This window comes from Lissotriton helveticus, chromosome 7 (genome assembly GCF_964261635.1).
Source record: "Lissotriton helveticus chromosome 7, aLisHel1.1, whole genome shotgun sequence".
NCBI lineage: Eukaryota > Metazoa > Chordata > Amphibia > Caudata > Salamandridae > Lissotriton > Lissotriton helveticus.
In genome coordinates, this window is record NC_136068.1 from 1,403,516,616 (window position 1) to 1,403,535,194 (window position 18,579).

The following is an 18,579-nucleotide window of genomic DNA, read 5'->3' on the forward strand; positions in this document are numbered from 1 at the left end:
TGTCTCTTTGATATGCACTGAATATATGAAGAATGTGATATAAAATAGCTCCATCACCGATTCTAGTGGTCAATTTGGGATTAAAAATAGGCAAAATGAGAATCTCATTGCCCCATCCTGAAAACAATTGTTTTTACACCGAGAAAGATTCATGGTGCTATTTTAAAAATCATGCAAGTTAAGGGAAAGGTTTGAAAAGGAAATTGTGAATACAGCGGAAGGTGGGTATCGAGAATATTAGATGCTACCAAGCACGCCCTTAGTGTATAATAGAAGATGACAAAATTAAAAGGATTGGTTCGGTATGAAGATTCCATTACCTATATTCCAATGTAATTGTTTCCATTTTATAAGCACTAGCCACTAAGGGAAAAAACACAGGCAAATGTATAGCTTAAATAAAATCATTCTAACCATTGCACTACAAACATTTCTATCTATTTCCATATATACTCACTGAAAAAAGCAAAGGTTACTGAGACTTTATAGTTAGGTTCAGGTGTCAGTCATAAAACCAGAGAAATTCAGGCGTTATAGTTAATAAGCTAAATATAACTCACACCCACGCAATGCACCGCTTACGACCTCACATATTACAAAACACATGACATGGTCAGTGACATCACCGATGACATTGCTGATGACATCTCAAATGACGTCCTTGGGTGCTAACTACCCCTCCTGTTACCTCCAGTAAGTCCCACACAGCATGTTTGCTGAGACCTGGTAGGAGGCGCTGCCCCCTTTCTCTACCACTCTACATGCCTCCTGGTGCACTACTAGTGGGGGGTATGAAGACCCCTTGGCTATTAAGTGTCCTGGGGGACAACTACCTCTCCTGTTACCACCAGCAAGAACCACACAGTGGGTTTGCTAAGAGGTTTCTAGTGGCCACGCCCCCTGTCTCCACCACTCTGCAAACACAACTCCGGGTGTACTGTTAGATGGGGGATGAAGTCCCCTTGGCTCTTGAGGGTCCCTAGGGACCAACTAGCCTGCCTGTAATCTCCAGGAGGACCCACACAGCTGGGTTGTTGAGCGGTTGGCAGAGGCCATTCCCCCTTTCTCCACCACTATGTAAATGCACCTCCTGGTGCATTACTGGTTGGGGGAAGTAGTCTACTTTAGTCCTGATGTCCTCAGGAGTAAAGTGAAATTCATACCTCAACCAGTAGCATACCAGGAGGCGCTTTTGAGGAGTGGTAAAGGGGGCAGGGCCTCCTACGACTTGCTTGAGTTTTTTTTTAATAAATATTTTTTTATGAATGGGGCAGCACATTTTTTCTGCACAAAGCTCTGGTGAGGTGGTCGTCCTTAGGGCTGCATGGTGGGGCTGGAGCCTCCAAAAGCATCACTATTTCATTTAGCCCCAGGGCAGTGGCTTCATGGCTGTGTGGGGCTATTTGGCTCCCACACTTCTTTTGTTTTCAGCCCTGGGAGGTGGCAGTCCCCGAGGCTGCAGGGGGCCCATGTGGGCCCCCATCATAATGCTCCGGGTCCTGGCCCAACAAGGGCCCTAATTAAACAGAGAACAGGAACCCGGGCATCGGTTTTTCTTCATTTTCGTCGGAAGTCGCAATTCTAACTCGACTCCTGAGGAATGGTTTTTAAAAAAACCTCAAGAGGCCTAGGTGTTCAGGGTGTTTCTACCCTGCCCCCTTTTATTTATTTTTTATCTTTTTTTTAAATGACTTGGTTTAGCCAAGTCACAAGGTGACTGCCAACACTTACTGGTATGAAGTGTTGGCAGCCAATCAGCTCTCAAGCACGAGATCGGGAAGGTTGCAGCTCCACCGCAGCCACAGGTGTATATCTGAGAAATTGTTCAATTTCTCATCAACTACTGAATGGATTTAGACCATTTAACAGAAAGGCCGCGTTCTGGACCAAGAGCTACCTTTCTGCCAAATTTGGTGTAATTACGTTCAACAGTTTGCGCTACAGCCATATCTAAATTATTCTATGGAAATTAACATGGGGAAAAGCGTTTTGGGATCCTCCCTTTTTCTCTCCACTGGTTGATGGATCACCACAAAATTTTAAAGACTTAAGCTGAAGTGAGCATCAAACTAGTTTTGAAAATTATGTGTAGATTCAGTAGGTTATATATATGGTAGCCCGCCACATCAATGAGGTGCACAAAGGGAACATTAATGATTTATCGTATTTTGATATTGATCAAGAACAAAAGTTGAGAAGAGGTGGAAACAGATAAGGCAAAGTCCGCCAACTTTAATCAAAATACATAATGCTGTTCAACTAAAAAAATCCATAAGGATTAAATGCTGAAAACGATCTGCATGTGCACTTGACATAAATGAGCCATCCATTGCTGTAAGATTGTTTTCAAGATATATTTTTTAACATAGAAAAGACAGACCGGTAAGATCAATGTATAAGATTGGATTATACATTTTAAATTTCAATAGATGAGGTATTTTGAAGTTGAATTTAAGAACCTTCATGAATAATCCACCAGGAACCAATTACATTTTGTAAAAAGCACTTGCACGTTTAATAGCGAACTTTGCACAAAGAGGGAAGATAGGATTGTAGTTTAAGTACTGTTAAGCACTTGCACATTATTTGAACTAAATTCATCTATCTTTTCAAGCAATGTAGTAGATTTGCATTATGAAAGAGGTTAAGTATGTATCTAAAGGAGATATATTTTTGGTTTATATTGGCAGATGTAATGGTGGAAAGTGAAAAGAAGACATTTTCAGAACACCTAAGTCAATAGAACAAAATGTAATTTGTATGAGAAATAGATCAATTAAACTTGTACTTGCACTTTATTCGTTTGATGCTGCAGAAGTGAACTTTTGACTCCTTTACAATTGTATATACATTTATATTTTTTAACATCATGATTTCATTAATGATATTGCTTTAATGATATGTTATTTATTGCAAAGTACCCTAAATTAGTGGGCACAACTTGTGAGATTTACTAAACAAGTGGAGCGTTGTAGAGTATTTGTTCTGAATATTCATGCTTCATTATGTAAAGAGAAATGAGCACTAGATTCAGACATTAAGGTCCAAAGTATTTAAATTGGTTGACATGTTGTTGACATTATCATGTCTTCGGTGCTGTCGACAATGATGTAATTGTGGTTATGTCCGTATTGAAAAACATTTGTAAGGAGAAAAGAGTATACTCTGAATTTAAGGCAGCAACAAGAGTCTGTCTTCCATAGTCATTCAACAACTGGGTCATGTGACCACAGTACTCTGTCTAAAGAAAGCACTCTGTTTTTTGACGACTGCCAATGTGAACTAGGCAGGTATGCAGAAACGCGTCATAGCGATAACATCAAAATAAATGCAAGGATGAAATAGCAATGCACCCCTGTGTCGGTGTCTGATCTGTATGGAGTTCAGAATTGGTTTGACTATATATATATATGTCATTTGAGATGTCATCAGTGATGTCACTGACCATGTCATGAATGATGTAATACGTGACCTCAACAGCAGTGGATTGCGGGCGCGCGAGTTCTAGTTAGCAGAACTAACTATAACGGAAAAATTTCAATAGTTTTGTACGAGTGAAATGTCCAGCTAACTATAACAGCCCTGAAACCTATGTTTTTTTCAGGGAATTTCTAAGGTTTTTTAAATGCTAATTCCTAACTATAACATGTCTGAAACCTATGATTTTTTCAGTGAATTTGAAAGGTTTTTTCAATAATAATTTTTAAATGTAATAATAGTTAAATGTATTTTTTATACTGATTTTCTACAGTTGTTTAACTGTTTATTTTTACATATTTCATTTTTTAAATTACATCATATATTTTTAATATAAATGGAAATAAAAATGTTTTTTAAAATATTGAAACTGAAATTTTGTTTTTGTCAGGGTCACTGGATAAATACTTGGGTACCCCAAACCCCGCCTGGACCCTCCCGGACCCCAGGTGCAGTTCAGCGACTCCATCGCCTACCTCGCCAGCACCCACGCTCTCGCCTCCACAGACTACATCCTCCTCGGGGACCTGAACTTCCGCCTCGTGAACAACAACGACGCCAACTCCATCTGCCTGATCGACAACCTCGCTAAGCATGGGCGTAAAATCCGTTCCGCTCGCGGATTTTTCGGATTTTTGGCAAATTCGCAATCCGCGAACTCTCGCGAATCTGTCGAAAATCCGTGAATTCGCTCGCGGTGGATTTTTTGCTTGCTGATACAATATTGCGGCGCGCGGCGTGGTGCACGGCGTTCACTTTCCGTCATTAAGCGTTTGCCGAGTTGTTTTTCTCGATCATATTTTGCGAGTGCTGCGCCATTTTGGATCTTGCTGCGGGATCCCGCGGGAGTTTGGCGCGAATACGTAATCGCGGCTTGCCACCTTGCACAGCACGCCTCGCGAGAGTTCGCAATTGCGAACACGTTGTTGCGGCGGACAGGAACAATCTCGCACTCGCGAAATAGAGATTTTGCAATTCTGCACAAGAAATCCACCAGCAAACAGGATAAACCTTCAGAAAATGATGATTTTTATCAGAATCACTCCTCAGGTTGACATTTGCATGGCCTTTTTTTTTGCAAGGAGTCCATTTTTGAGGGGGGGGAAAGGAAGTGCCCCACAGTCTCCAACTTCCTGTTCCTGTCCAGCAGGCTCCTCCCAGTGCTTTCTTCATGTGCTGGTCACTTTCATTTGGACCTTGACCTGGAAGGATTACTTTTTGTGGGTGCTGCTGGATATTTGGATTTGAAGCCTTTTTGACTTTCTTTGGATCCCTTTTGGATTAGAAATCAACTTTCACAAGTAAGTTTGTTTGGGGCATTACAGTTGCTGCAACTTCAATTTTGGAACTTTTTCAGAACATTAAATAAAATATATTGTGGGTAGCCACAGTATCCAGTAGGACCAGGGTTGGTTATGGGTGCATGATACAACTGTTTTGTTGAATTTAAACACCATTGAGGCCATGGATGGGCTGGGATTGTGCTGATTTTTGTTGTTTTTGTCGTTTTTTTGGGGCTGTTGGTGGGGCCCTTTGCCCATGGGTGGTGAGTGTTGCATGGGCCTAGTCTTTCTGTGGGGTGTCTTCTTGAATTTAACCATCATTGAGGCCATGGATGGGCTGGGATTGTGCTGATTTTTGTGTTTTTTGTCGTTTTTTTGGGGCTGCTGGTGTGGCCTTTTGCCCAGGGGTAGTGGTGCATGGACTGAGTGTGCCTGTGGTGTGGTCTCACTCTCTTTAATGTAAACATCCTGGATGGCATTGGATTGTGGTGATTTTTGGGTGTTTTTCTGTTTTTTTGGGGTGTACTGTTGATGTGGACTGGCCATGTGGGTGGTGGTGGTGGTGGCCATCTTGAGAGCTGGCTGGTACAGGCAACATGTGCTTGGGGTGCAAGGGGCCTTTTTGAAGAGAGGCAGTGTCTGAGGCCTGCACTTATTTTGCCTACTTTTCATCCATTATGCCCAGGGGTAGTGAGTGTTGCATGGGCCTAGTCTTTCTGTGGGGTGTCTTGAATGTAAACATCATGGATGGCATGGGATTGTGCTGATTTTTCTGTGTTTTTCGATTTTTTGGGGTGTATAACTGAACTGATGTTCCTCTGTCTTCCATTGCTTTTAGGTGCACAAGACTCAAGAGAACCACCAGTGCCAGGAAGAAGTCCTGCAGCGGTGTGTGTGTGCAGCATAGCGTCAGGCGACGTCACGTCTGGACACAGACAACTCTGCAACTCGTGCAACTGCTGCCTGCTGTTCTGACCTGCTCTGAAAAAGTTACCCGTAGCTCCTCTAGCAAGAAAGTTGCCAGTAAGGAGCAGAAGAAGCAAGTTACCAAGGAGACTGGTGTGCCGGCCGCCCCTTTTATTTGGGAGTAAAAAAAAAAGTATGCCTGCAGCAGCAGCGGGATCTGCTGGGGACCAAGCTGGGAGCAGCACCCCCGCTCCATTGGACTCAGTGCCACCACCACCACCACGCCAACTTAAGTCCAAGCCCTTCACTGCTGCAGAGGCACTTAGTCTAGTTGTTCAATCACCATCGACCAGTGATGTTGGCTCATCGCAAGAAAGTAGCAGCAATGTCCCTCAATCAACACAGGTTGTTGTAACTCATCTGGCGAGTGTTGAACAACCACAGCCGCAACAAAAACCACATGGGCAAGTACAAGCCCAAGTACATGTGGAAGGAGAGGCAGCGCAAGGAGATGCGCAAGCAGAGGTGCATGGAGGGTCACAAGTGCCCACAATAGTTGTTCCTCCCGAAGTAGGGGCACATCAGGAAATCGACAATCAAGGCGAGGTATCATTTGAGGAAGACACTCCTCCTGATGATCATTCATTGTCTTCCACACCCCTAGCAAGGAAGAGATCAAGGGTGGTGTGTACATCTTCTTCAAGCACACCTCCTTCTGATGATACGGATCAAAATTGGGAACCAGCACCACTGCCGTCTGAGAGTGAGGCACATGATCTGACAAAGGTAATTAAGCGTAAAAGGAAGCTCGTCCAAAGTCTCAGAATTATGGAATGTGATGATGAGGCTCAACAAGAAGTGGCGGATACTGCTGCTGATGAAGACTCTGACAACGACGACCCAGTCATCATAAAGGTCACTGCAGCCCCAGCGGGCATGCAGCAAACAGACATTTTGACCCTAGCCCGAAAAGCTGCTGAGCGTGATGATGATGATGTTGTCGACGAGGAGGCAGTGGAAACACCACAATCATTGGAGTTAAGTAGTAAACCAACTCGTACCGCTTCCATATTTCTTTCTCACAAGAAGGGACCTCCATCCACCTCGACCTTAATTAGTGGCGGTGAAAGTGCACAACGTACAAAAGTTGGGCAATCCAGATCCTCCACTTCATCTGGCATTAGCAGCATGACCACCACCACCAGTATCGCCGCCTCCTCCGGCCCCCACAGACACTTCAAGTCCCCAGTTTGGGACTTCTTTACTGTTTGCCCAAAAAGGGAAAAGTTCGCCATTTGTACCATTTGTAAGGTTGCAGTTAGTCGTGGTAAGTTTGGTACCAACTATGGTACCGGAGGCCAGAGAGGTCATCTTAGGAGACAGCACACTGTCCAATGGTTTGCGCACCTAAAGGCGATCAAGGAAGCCCGAATTGGAAGTCAAGAAAACGTTGATGTTTCATCTGATGATGACGAGGAGGAAGAAGACGTGTCAAACACTTCACTTACACCCAGTACCCCTGTCAGCAGCACACCCCATGTGAGGCACACTAAGAGTGTTGGAGCGAGTGAGACACCAACGCGAAAAAGTTCACCAGCGAGCATAATTGGGTCAAAGAAGTCATTATCATCCCGTAAATGCTTGGTCCAGGGCAACATTAGAACCATGTTTTGTTCAGACGCGCCATATGAACGCAACCACCCACTGACGCGTCTGTATAACACGCAGCTGGCTAAAATGCTAGCTGTGGACCTTCTCCCTTTTTCTTTCGTAGAAGCGGTAGGTTTTCTAGAATTAGTGGCAGCACTCTGCCCTAAATGGAAGGTTCCTAGCCGGTTCTATTTTGCCAGAGTTGCGGTTCCAGCACTACATGAAGATGTGCTGGAGGTGATTGGGGCAGCTTTGCAGAAGAGTGCTGGTCACACTATACATCTGACAACAGACATGTGGACCAGTGGCGCAGGCGCTGATTACATGTGCATCACTGCACACTGGGTCTCTTTTTCAGGGGTTAAAGCAAAGCTAAACGCAGGTGTTGACCCGGACCAAGTTTTTAAAGCTGCTCGGAAACATGCAACACTATCCATGTTTGGCTTGGAGAAAAGTCACACAGCACGAAACATTTTGGACGAGTTTAACAAAAAGGTGTTTCACTGGCTGTCCCCAAAAAAACGCCAGATTGGTTATGTTTCCACGGATAATGGTGCCAATGTAGTTAAGGCCATGGCGCTGGGTGACTATTTCAGAGTGCCGTGTTTGGCGCACTGTATCAACCTGGTAGTTCAAAAATTCTTGAGTGATAAAGACAGTCCAGCGTGCGAGGTAATGGCCACCTGCCGAAAAATGTGCAACCATTTCAGCCATTCTTTTAAGGCCCGGAAGCATCTGAGGAGCCTGCTACATGAACGTCGAATGCCAGTGAAAGCACTCATCCAGGAGGTGGCAACACGTTGGAACTCAACCTTCTACATGCTTGAGCGTCTGTATGAGCAGTATACAGTACTCGATCACTATTTCTTAACACTGGGTACAGCTCAGAAGGACCTAAGGATGGATGCGGCGCACTGGGAAATAGTTAAAAGCCTGACAGAAATGCTTCGTCCTTTTGAGGTCTTCACGCGTGCAGTCAGCAAGGAGGACTGTAATTTGGGAAAAGCTATCCCATTGTTGTGCATGCTGGAGCACCAACTGAAGGCGGTGTCTTCTGAGTTAGAAAAAGATGAAAAAAACAAAGACCCTTTTGTTTTGTCGGAGAAATTATTAGAGCGCCTACGTGGTGATGAACGTCTTAAAATGATCAACTCAGAAAAGCATTACATTTGTGCTACTATTCTGGATCCACGCTACAAAAAGGCGCTGGCAGGCCAAGCATTCTTTCCTTTTGCTGATGAAGATGTTAAAAAGTACAAACGTTGGCTAGCCTGGTCAGCCAAGAGGTTTGAAAAAGAACGGCAGGATATTGAAGGAGAAGGCAGTACATCAGCATCAGCATCAGCAGGCCATCCCCAGTCAAAAGAATCTACTTCAGCACCTGTGGCTGTGGCACAAGTGACCTCTCAGCCGTTAAAGACACATGGTTCTCGAAAAAAGGTCACAAGCACAGCAAAAAGTAAGCAAAGTGGAGGAACCGTTGAGGACCTTGAGTCGATGGTGCAGGACTATCTGAATGACTCAAAAGAGGTCTTTCTTAATGATGAGCCATTGCAGTATTGGCATGGGAAAAAACAATTGTGGCCACAGCTCTCCAACCTGGCTATAAACTACTTGTCTTGCCCACTCGCAAGTGTGTCTTCTGAACGTGTTTTCAGTGCTGCTGGTGGCATTGTAACTCCCAAACGGAGCCGCCTCTTGATTTGAAGGTGCCGCAGTCTACATTCCTCAGGTTCACAAGTTCAGAAGAACATGCTCCTCTATCCTCCTCCTCCAGACTCCTATTTCCCTCAAAGCAGAGGGCTGGATTATGCCCAATGAAGAAAGACTCAGCACTTGTGGAGGTGTTCTACTTCTTTGCGGGTGAGTTGACGGCTCTGGGCCCATTGCTGTGAAGCTCTAATAACGGATAAAAGTGTTTTGGACCAAATATGAGGCAGAAATTTCTTGCCGTTTTTGCTGACTTGCTTGCCTTTGAGGTGCTCTTTGGCGGGGTTCTGGGTGTTTGTAGGTGACTTTTGGGGTCTGGGAGCACTGCTGCGACAGTCTAATCTTGATTGCATTTGCTTTTCAGGAAATCCGTGGTGGAAAACAGGAGTTATGATGATGACCTAGCTGCACAGCGCATTTGGACCGAAGGCCGAGAGATATTGTAAGTATGGGATTTTGCTTTTTGGCTGTTTGGGGGTGTTGTCGCGTGCTTTTTTGCGGGTGGGTTGGCGGGTCTTGGGGCATTCCTGGGAAGGTCGAATACCGGATAGAAGTGGTTTGTACTAAATCCATGCAGAATTTTTTTTTTGCTATTTCTTCTGACATCTTGCTCAATGTAGCGTTTTCGGGGGCCTGTTTGGGGGGCTTCCTGGTGTTTGTGGGTGGGTTTTGGTGTCTCTGTCGGAGCACTGCTGCGACAGTCTAATCTTGATTGCATTTGCTTTTCAGGAAATCCGTGGTGGAAAACAGGAGTTATGATGGCCTAGCTGCACAGCGCGTTTGGACCGAAGGCCGAGAGATATTGTAAGTATGGGATTTTGCTTTTTGGCTGTTTGGGGGTGTTGTCGCGTGCTTTTTTGCGGGTGGGTTGGCGGGTCTTGGGGCATTCCTGGGAAGGTCGAATACCGGATAGAAGTGGTTTGGACTAAATCCATGCAGAATTTTTTTTTTGCTATTTCTTCTGACATCTTGCTCAATGTAGCGTTTTCGGGGCCCTGTTTGGGGGGCTTCCTGGTGTTTGTGGGTGGGTTTTGGTGTCTCTGTCGGAGCACTGCTGCGACAGTCTAATCTTGATTGCATTTGCTTTTCAGGAAATCCGTGGTGGAAAACAGGAGTTATGATGATGACCTAGCTGCACAGCGCATTTGGACCGAAAGCCGAGAGATATTGTAAGTATGAGATTTTGCTTTTTGGCTGTTTGGGGGTGTTGTTGCGTGCTTTTTTGCGGGTGGGTTGGCGGGTCTGAGGCATTCCTGGGAAGGTCAAATACCGGATAGAAGTGGTTTGGACAAAATCCATGCAGAATTAGTTTTTGCTATTTCTTCTGACATCTTGCTCAATGTAGCGTTTTCGGGGGCCTGTTTGGGGGGCTTCCTGGTGTTTGTGGGTGGGTTTTGGTGTCTCTGTCGGAGCACTGCTGCGACAGTCTAATCTTGATTGAATTTCTTTTCCGGAAATCCGTGGTGGAAAACAGGAGTTATGATGATGACCTAGCTGCACAGCGTGTTTGGACCGAAGGCCGAGAGATATTGTAAGTATGAGATTTTTCTTTTTGGCTGTTTGGGGGTGTTGTCGCGTGCTTTTTTGCGGGTGGGTTGGCGGGTCTGGGGCATTCCTGGGAAGGTCTCATACCGGATAGAAGTGGTTTGGACAAAATCCATAAGGAAAAGCCTTTTGGCACTTTTTGTAACTTATGGTTCGTTAGGGTTAGCCCTAGCAGCAGGATTGCATGTGTTTCGGGGTGTTCTAGATTTTTGCAACTGGCTATGGATACTTTTGCTTGCTTGCAAGTGGTTTGAATACAATCCACGGTGGGTAAGGGGGTATTTGGGCCTACTTTTACTTTCAAAGTACGTTTTGTCACCATTTTTCTGCTAGGCCTCGTTTTTTGAGATCTGATTGGGGGTCTTCTACATTTTTGCGACTGGCTTTAGTAAGGGTCTTGGGTGGAGCATTGCTGGGAAGGTATAATTTTGTTCTAAAACACAGTTTACAGTACACCTAGCTTGAGGGGAAAGATCCGCTAAATTAATTTGGCCATACTTATTTATCCTTCAAAAGGTGACTCAGACAGAGTACGCAATTTCAAAAATATTGTACTGTCTATTAGGAAAATCAAAGTGTGACTTTTTGCACCACACAGCGTACATACCTTTATTTATTTATCAGTGGTATTGTAATAGCACTTCCTGTTTTCCGCTCAATAATTACAGGCCGGGTTTCAGTCAACATCCGCCAGGCAGGCAGTGGACAGGGTGTCTTCTGTCAGTGGTCACCAACATTGATGGACGAAGCGTCAGCTGGAATGGAGGAGTGCTGCTAATAAGAGGAATTGTTTGCTGCATGCAACTTACTTACCAAATTCAACAGGACAACTCCAACAACATACAGATGCAGTATCCATTGTTTTCTTCTATGAGTCTGACTGCATTTCTTGGATCTCTCTCTGCTTCTAAATTGATCCCTACAGCCATTCTATAGGTTTTCATTCGGCTAATTTTTAAACCTAATTTAATGTAAGAAGTGTTTCTCTGAGTGCAGAGATAGGCTAGTCAAAACGCTGCAGCCCTGTACTGTCGCATTCTAGTACTACTTACTTTTCAGTAACAATGCATGCAGTAGGGCATGCACTTCCTTTATGTCACTTAAAAGATTTGTGGTTAGCTTTAGTTTGTACCCAAAGATTTCTTTATCTTCAATTATTGTTTGTCCATGCTGTGCTTTTTTTTTCTTCTCTCAACAAAACCTACCCAAAAAGAAACCTCCATTCCCATCCATTTTCCAAACCCTAACCCTCTTCCCCCGGACTGTGTGGTTTTGCTTGATGTGTGACTAAATGACATCAATAATTCCACACACTTGCTGGGGAGGATAAGGTCACAGCAACTGGCTGGTGAAGGAATCCGAGGATATATTCTAGACTTACTCAGCTTCAGTACTATTTCTTGTAGTAGTAGGAGCCAATTGTAATTCTGAAGCTTATAAAGCGCATGGTTACACTTACCAGTGTGTCCCCGCGCTGAATAAACCGCTGAGGAACCCGTCCTGGCCTGTTCCTGTGAGGCGCACAACTCCTGGGCACCCCCCTGGTGAAGCCAGGCATCCTTAGCGATTAGGGCCGGTGTGGAGACTAAGCAAGCTATTGCCCAGAGTTGCAGCGTGGGACCCCATGATTAGAGTAGGCACCGTGCCAAGAATTATCGGGTCCGTGGACATTTGAGCTCAAGACCCTGCCGTGACGGGAATTGAACCCTGGTCCCGGGCCAGACCTCAGCATCAGGGTCTGCCGCTCTAATCAGTGAGCCACACTCCTCCAATGTCAAATAAATTCAACGCAAGTACTAGTTATACTTGCAATACTTTACCATTTGTTAGGCTACATTGTGGCACTGTTCTAGTGTACTGTCACCTGCTATATTCTCTATCGTACCGTAACCGTTGTAATGCTACAGTAAGGACAAACCAGGTTTCGTTTTCTTTTTTTCCATAGGCATGCAACTGCCACTGTGTCACACCACTAGTACCACCGCAATGAGGACATTTCATCCGCCCAGGATTGCCAACCTTAATCCCCATTTCCCGTGGAGCCAGCCCTGGGCCTAGCCCTAATTTCAAACACAAATTACAGGTAAGATAAGCGTTTGGTGGGAGGTAGTATAATGGAGTATTAGGACTAGACGGGAGATTGACGGTAGTACTACTAAAGTCCTAGGACTCTTCAGGAAAACAAACTTACTGTTAAACCTCCACCCACCAGACTCAAAAGCAGTAAAAAACAGGTATGGTCAGATAAAGTTTAAAAAAGTATATTTATGTAGCCCTAACAAAATAATCTCCCTCAAGACCCTCCCTAACCCCAACGATTGTCTTTCAAAAGTCCCAAAAAGAACCCAACTCCCAAATCCCACCCCCCAAAAGTCTCTAAAAAAAGGGCAAGGGACACTACACTACTGAAGGGTGCTGGTGAATTTAGCGGCCAGGGCATCATACTCCTTGCGGAGGGTGGCATGGTCGAAGCGGAGGCCCTCCACCAAGTTCTTATAGTTATGGACCTCCTGCTCCAGGTAGGACACTCTGAGTCCTAAGCGGCGCTGGCGTGCCTTGCAACTCCTGTGGGGGGCAGCTGGTGTCTTTGCTGCTTGGCGGTGGTGGTTGGCTTTGGTAGCCCGGCTCCGTACCGCTGGAGCACTGCGCTGGCTGGCAGCCCGTGGGGGCACGGAGGAGGGTGCAGCTGTCGCAGTGGAGGATGTTGTGGTTCCACCGGTTGACTGCGTGTCCTCCTCCTCCAGGGCCACCAGCCGCCGATATTCGGTGACAGTGGCATCCAGCCTCCGTTGCCGGGCCATTCGAGCCTGCTCCCTCCGTGATGTCGATTTGGAAGGAGCAACTATATGAAGAAAGAAAGACATAGTCTGTAACCAATGCTCCTTAACATTAATAACACAAAGTGATTGAGCCGAAAGTTGTGTCACAGTACGAGTAGCAAATTGAAAGCACAGTACATAACTATTGAGGACAGTATCTATCTAACCTCCCACTTCTGCATCCTTGCTCTAACATTAGTGGGAGTTTAATGAACAAATTCTACGACCACTATGGACTTCCATTACAGTCGACTATGACAGTACACCAGTCTTATTCTTCTTCTTCTCTCTTGTTTAGGAACATTGGTACGTTATCTTATGCAAGCCGGCAGAATGCCAGCGCAGTGAACTTGCACCCGAGAAAAACAGACGCACACCATGATGAGTGAGACAGACTTGCGGTACTGTACCGGTCCAGTACATGCAGGTGGTGAAGCTATTACTTTTCTATTACGGGTGGCACTGAGAATACTCTGTTACAAGGGTTACTGCTTAATTAATTTACCTTTCACCCTACAGTGCAAATGAGTACTAGAAAAGGAAAATGAAGAAGCTAAATAATTTGATTATCTATCACTTCACATGGGATGTATTTGATGACATATGGGATGACTTTAGGTGCTTTGCTTATTATTGAGTGAACAGTGATACACCCACACATGAATGACGTACTACTACTAAACTAAAGTTATTTAGAGAGGTACGGAGTGTCCACCGTAATACCCGGATATATGCTGTGCTTGCAGTTGCAATACAAACTACTGCTACTATTCATGGTAGTATTGGACAAATTTACAATTTCTTTTCCTTGCCAGTTGCCTTCCCTACACTGGAACGGACGTGCGGGTGCGGTGTTACATGCTCTTCAAGGTAACACTTAGTTCATCCAGTGACCATCTACTCTCTCTAGACACACATATGCTATCTAAGAGTCAGATAATACCATGCTCCAGGCATCCATCCATTCAAAGTATATGCACACATACAGTTTCTGTTTCACCCACCCAGGCTGTTCTCCTTCCACCCATCCTTGCTTCATCATTGACCCAGCCATGCACCATACCATATTCTTTCCTTCCCAGCCACCTCGTGGACCAAGCAAACACATATCATTCTTCTTTGCCAGCCGTCATAAAATTTCTCGTCCTTCCACACTTACTTACACCCTTCTTTCGCTTTTCGTTCATCCCATCCATCAAGTTCATCTAAGATCTTATTGGGATTCTTCTCACCAAAAACTTCACAGCTAAGTCGAAGTACATTTAGAGGAGGCTACTACCTGGTTGATTTATTATACACCCGTGCAGAAAGCACACTATGCAGTCTTCAATCTCAATAAGTAAGGAATATATAGCTTACCTCTTCCCGCCACCACCGTGTGAACCCTCACAGGAACGTCCGGCACTTGCACCGCATCCTCCCCAGAGTCCTCGTCCAACACCACCACCTCCGCGCTGGCCCCGCCACCAGATGTTACACCTACAAAGTACATTTAAGAATGTTAGAAATACACCACTCACTACTATATAATATTTGGTCTAGGAGGAATAAAGAAATGTTAAAAAAACGAAATACAATGTAATAATTTGTAACTGTATACTCTAAAGTAAAAATGTCCCTTTTTCCAGGGAAGGCTGTTGTCTTGCTGCACTTTTTGGCACAACTGATGAATGCTTGCTATTTATTTTTAACACACGCCACTTTTTCTCCTAACAGAAGCTTGACTTCTAAGAACACGATCAGGGTCAAGCTCAAGTTCAAACCAGGTGAGATCTCAGCTCGACCACAAGAAATGTGTTCAATTAATCGTTAGCACTAAGCACTTTTCCATTTTCAGTTAAACTTTTACTTTTATGACAAAGTGTATTTTAATAAATGTGTTTAGTTTTAATAAAGCTTTTAAACTTAAATAGACTCTGTGGTTTTTGGTCCTCCAGACTAGAGTGTCAGTCAGTCAGTCAGTCAATTACTTTTATTCGATTAATAAAAAATCATAAAAAGACACAGGATACATTTCAGAATTACACATATAAAAAATTAAACGATCACTGGAAGAATATTTACATAATATATATACGCAATAATTCATCGATCGTAACATCAGGGTAATGTAAAGTGACCTGTGCGTAAACAATTTATATATACACTCAAAAAGATTAGATTAAAATATACATTTAAAAACATATGAGACATCAATATGTCTATATTCATATAAAAGTTACATTCAAAAAATTTCGTTTATAATCAATCCATTATTACTTTTACTGCGCTTTTTATTAAGGCGTACTCCTGCTGCTAAAAAATTTGCAACATGAAAAGTGACATGTGCATTGTGTAAAAGTTGCAGGAATAGAAGTGCAGGCCTCACTTGTAAAAAACGGGCCTCTCTGAGGATGGGGACGAGGTATTTCCTCCTGATTTTATGATAGTGTTCGCAGAACATGATAAAATGTAAAGTGTCCTGCGGAGAAAAATTGTCACAGTCACAAGGTTTATTGTTATCAGGGGTGTCCCACCTATGGTATGTGCCCAGTAAAAAGTGAATTAAATTCAAACAAAATCTAATTAAAAGAAAGCGGTGGAAAGAATTATTTACAAATACCAGATAAGGTTCTGGGCCTGGAACAGTTTTGAGTGTAAAATTCCTTCTGACTGTAATTTTCTTAAGTTCAATTTCCTCACGCTCTGTGATAAAAAGGTGAATCAGTGATTCCTTGATTATTTTAACATCATCCTTCCTTATGTTCTCTGGGGAGTTAAGAAGGTCGATGCGTCCCACCTGTGCCAACATATTTTTCACATACCACATCCATGGGATCTTAAGCACTCCATCCATGTATAGACAATCTTCTAGAATTTTGTGATTGAGAGAAATCTCTTCGTTTAGCCAGGTTTTTAACCAAAAGATGACAGGGGCAGATTTTATGGTGTCAGAGACGTACCCAACCCCCAGTTCTGAGTGAATAGAAAAAGCGGGGGTGGACTGGGGAACAGAAAGTAACGATCTTAAAAACCTATTCTCTGCCCTTTGGATAGGGACGGGCTCTATGTATCCCCAGATTGAGGCCCCGTAATTGGCGATTGCGATGCTCTTAGCATTGTATACTTTGAGGATCGCGCTCGTCGGTCGTGAACCCAGTTTTTTTGCAAAATTCAGGATGGCTCCTGCCGATCTACTCAAAGCGTTGGATTTGGCCTTAAGCTGGGAACACCACGTGCCTTTGTCGTCAAATAGAACGCCCAAGTAGGTAAAAGAGGGAACCCTCTGTACCTCCTTTCCTGTGCAGACCAGGGTTATGGGTTTCCTCCTTTTCCCTTTATGACCCATGATCATGACATGGGATTTCTGTGTGTTTACTTTTAGGTCAAGAGAGGTCATAAAATCCCCAAAAGAGGCCAAGAGTTTATTCAGGGCAACACCAGTTCTTGCCAGAAGAACCGCGTCGTCCGCGTACAGGAGGACCGGGATATTAGTCTCTCCTGCACGCGGGACGTCTGTGCCCAGGGCATTAAGTACCGGCTCCAAGTTGTTTATATACAAAGTGAAGAGGAGAGGGGCAAGGATACATCCCTGCCTCACTCCTCTCTAGGCGCTGAAGGATTTGGTGCATCTACCGTCCCTAGTTACTCTAACTGAGGCCTCCAGCCCCTGATGTAAGTCAGCCAGAAACCCAACTAAGGATTTTTCGATACCCATGTCCAGGAGGACCCCCCACAGCCTTGACCTGTTGACCAGGTCAAAGGCTGAGGAGAGATCTATAAAGGCCATGTATAAGGCTCCTTTTTTAACTACAGTGTATTTAGCAGTTATCAGGTATAGGTTTAAACACTGATCCAATGTGCTTCTTTTAGCCCTGAAGCCATATTGAGCGTTTGAAAGAATTCCCCTGCCCTCCAACCAAGATGTTAATCTCCCCAAAATGACTCTGCCCAAGATTTTAACAGCAGAGTCAGTTAGGGAGATAGGTCTGTAACAGGCAGGGTCACTCTTAAGGCCTTTTTTAAAAATGGGTATGATGATGGATGTAGCCCAAGACTGTGGGATCATACCTGTTCTAGCAGCATTAAACACATTCTTCAATATCTTTGACCAAAATGCGGGTGCTGCTTTGTACAAATCAGCCGGGACCCCATCAGGTCCCGGGGCCTTATTTATAGATGACTTATTTATTGCGTCTTCTATCTCATCTATTAAAAAGGGTTCAATTGGGTCAGTGTTAGGTTGGGCAAGTCTATCCTGTAGTTGACTAGATGCGGTATGTTTATAGATGTTACCAAAGTGGGATAACCACAAGTCATCGGGAATGACACACTCTACCGAGTTGGTATCTCCTTCCGAGAAGTAAGAGTGATTAATAACATCCCAGAATTTAGAACTATCCCGGAGGACCTCTGGAGATTGAAGGTCCAACCAGGCCTGCTCTTTAATGTCCTTCTTCCTTTTCCAAATGGCCTGTTTGTACTCCTTCCTTAATTGGATGACCTTGGCTTTATTTCTTGGTGACTCTTTTAGAGCATTTAACAGCTCAGAATGAGCCTTTGAACAGTTAGAGTCAACCATCGTCTAGCAATCGGTCTCCCCCTTTTTGCTGTAAAGGTTAAGTCCTTATTAATTTGTTGACACAGTCTATTAAAAGCCTGTACAATAGTACTATTAGTCGAAAGGGGGTCTAAACAAACACCAACTTCTTTTTCTGCTTTAGTTAAAACTTCCTGTAAGAAAGTAATTGGTGTTATATTAGACCATTTCAGCCTTCTCCCTTTATCTATTGATGTTAAATTTGTCACCGATTGTATACCTCGTTCGTTAGGGTCTTTAAAATCAATGAATCCCACTTGTGACACCTCTAATGCCACAGGGTTGTGGTCACTAAAAATGGAGTCCACGACTCTATAGCTTAAAATATAATTCAGAATAAAAGGTGAAATAAAGATAAAATCTATGATTGTACCTGTGTCTTTCCCTTTGTATGTTGGTGGTCTCGGGCCTAGTGGACAACAGCTAGACTCATATAAATTGTGAGTGGCCAAGAAATTTTCCAAGCCCTCCCCTCCTTTTGTATGTTCAAAATGTACTGAGAGTGCATTGGGTGGACCATCCTCATCAATGACCTTACAATTAATACTACAAGGGTGAATATTAAAATCTCCTGACAATATAATCTCATAACCAAGATTACTTAATTTGT